This window comes from Psammomys obesus, unplaced genomic scaffold (assembly GCF_907164565.1).
Source record: "Psammomys obesus unplaced genomic scaffold, mPsaObe1.curated_primary_1811, whole genome shotgun sequence".
Lineage (NCBI taxonomy): Eukaryota > Metazoa > Chordata > Mammalia > Rodentia > Muridae > Psammomys > Psammomys obesus.
In genome coordinates, this window is record NW_026596155.1 from 7,395,378 (window position 1) to 7,398,417 (window position 3,040).

Sequence of the window (3,040 nt, forward strand, 5' to 3'; positions counted from 1 at the left end):
AAGTTCTACAATGACCACCAGGTATTTTAAAAAAATCCCACAAGGATGGAATACAGGTCTTCAAAGGTATTCCAAAACTCAGCTACTTCCAAAAATAGTTACCTTCCCTTGTGCCCTGGCTACAACGTGCAGGTAAATTGCTCTCTCTGGGATCTTTGCAGACGATAAGGCACATGGATAAAACAGTGTGCATAGCTCCTTCAGCTGATGTTTGGGATTGCTCTCAAGGGGTTGAAAAAGAATGCTTTTCCTATGGGTCTTTACGGTTTTAGGTTGGCAAATTGTGTTGTGATCCTTCTGCTTTTGTTTGGGATACAAACCTAATACCCAGTTGTCTACTAATTGCCACGGTCCTACCATCCCACAACAATGTCAGCCCAAATTCATTAGCTGAGCTCATCCCTGGCTGCCTCCATAGCAACCAACTGAGGATGTGATAGGACTTTCCCCATGAGCCCACGATGAACAAAAGCACATTGTCGTTTCTTTCATTTTTAGCATTTGTCTACCCCAAGAGGACCTGGATAGAATTCAGAAAATGTTAGGTCTGTTTCTTTAGATGCCCTGCTGACACCATCTTACTTTGGAGACTGACTCCTGTCAGTCACGTCTAATAAATCACTATGTTTTCTCAACTTCTATCTTAATTCTTTAGAAATTTTATATCACGTATTTTTGTCATATTGACCCCCCCCAGCTTCTTCCGTCTCCACCCTCTCTCCTCTAACCTCTCTACCCCTCATCTTTTGAGTTCTCTCCCCATCCCTGACCAGTTTGTATTGTTCAGCTACTTGTGGGAGAGAGGCCTGCCTTGCAGTGTGGTCCATCTCCCTGGAATCATGTCATTAGAGAGAGGTCACTCTCCCTCTCCCAGAAGCTAATAGCTCTTCAGCTAGGGATAGGATTTCCTTCCCCTCTGACTACCTGTCTACTTCCACGCTGGAACTGTGTTTGGCTAGAGCCCACCTGAGTCTTGTGCATGCCGTCACAGCCCCTGAGAGCTCATGTCTAACTCCCCTGTTGCGTCTGGGAAACACTGTTTCCCGAAGTCCCCCTCTGCCTCTAGCTCTCACAATACTCCCACCTTGGGGTAAGGGGAGGGGAACGATATGGACCTCCCATTTAGGGCTGAGCACTCCACACAGTCTTACTCTTTTCATATCCACCTGCTGTGGATCTCTGTCAATTGCCACCGGCTGCAAGAAGAAGCTTCTCTGATGAGCGTTGAGAGATGCGCTGATCTGTGGATGCAGCAATGAATCACGAGGAGCCATTTTAACACTCGGTCCATTAAACAGAATAACAGTATTTGCTTTTCTCCCAGGGCCCACGATCTCCCTAGCCACAGCTTCTTGGCTCTGTCAATAGTGGCAGGAATGGGTTCCATCTCACGAAGAGGGTCGAAGGTCCAATCAGAAACTATTTGGTTGCAAGTACATTTTTAAATCAGACGGGGATTTAGTGAACATAGAGGATAGGTGACTAAGTAGTCTATTTAATACAAAGATTTAAGAATAATTAAAAACTTCAAAGTCTCCTTGGGACGTTAATCAGTACCGGAAGGGAAGTGTACAGCACCGACTGCCATCACCTTCTGTGAACCCTTCCAGCTCTTGGAAGCTATGACTCGTGAGCATACAGGTCCTGGCTGTGCACCGTGGTGATGGGGGAATCAGTTTGCGCTGACTAGGAGGCACAGGGCTATGTGTGAAGTAACAGATGAGCACGATTCTCCGCTGCTGCATAACAGGCCTTGCGCAAGAGGCTCTAAAGGACTGGTTCTTGGTTTCTGGTAACCCAACACTCTCCGATCACTGTTTTCAGACAGATCACTCCACAGCAGTGTATTTCACAGCAGCTTATTTTGTGTATGGAGAGGGGAATCCATTGCCTCTGTGCCTTGTTGGAATGGAAGTTATTCTTCCTGTCATTCTTCACCTGTCTCCATGTTTAAGCATGTACATGCTTGACTTTATAGAGGACTCCGAGCATGATCGTTTTCCTTGCATTATACAGAAGTCACATATTAGAAAAGAAAGCCATGGCGCTGCTTCCCAGGAATACTACAAACCATACTATATACTACATACCACAAGAGAATGACTGAAGGACTTCACTGCTGTTCACCATTCGTCTTGTGTTGGTTAGGCTCATCCTCTTTCCTCCCCAGCTTCAGGCTCTTGTCTAGCTAGACCCAAACCACGGGATGTATTATTTGCTGCAACAAGAGAAAGTGTGCATCCTTACTTCTGTCAATTTCAGACTGCCCTGTATCCGTGTGAGTGTGTGTGTGTGTGTGTGTGGTATATGTGGGTGTGGAAGCCATACATGGACATTTTGTGTCTTCCTCAGCCACTCTGCACTCCTTTTACTGAACTGGGAGATTTGCTGAACAGCATGCTTTATACGGAGTCTCTCACTGAAACCCAGAGACAACTCTACAAGGCAAATGCTGTTGTTATTCAGCATTTCTGGTTACCAAAAAAAAAAAAAAAAAAAAAAAAAAGCATGCAGAGAATAACTGATACAGGGGGGACTAGAACCTGGGCAGTCTCTCAGCTGCTGTTCTCCATCCCCTCCTTAACTCCCACACAGATAACAAATGGGGCATTTGGGCAGAGAAGCCTGGCACAGGACAGAGCCCAGCTGCACAGAAGGACCCTGCCTGACCCTGATTTTCTCCGGGTTCTTTCACTGGTACGAAGCTTTCTTCATTTCCTTTGTGCTCAAATTAGCTTCTGATGATTTTACCCACACAAAGTGCCAGAAACAGCCCAGATTGCACTCATTGCGGGTTGTCATGTCTCCTGTCGGTTGTTTACAAGGGCCCAGGCTCGGCCTCAGCTGCTTTTAGGTGAAGTCATCTCGGGAAAAGTCAAGAAGTAGGGCTTTAAAATTTTCAATACCTAGCTATGTAACTCAAAAGGATAGAAAAGACTAAAGTGTAGATCTGATTGCAAGCCTCATGTTGGCTCTGTGTGCATGACTCTGTGTGTGTGTGTGTGTGTGTGTGTGTGTGTGTGTGTGTGTGTGTGTGTGT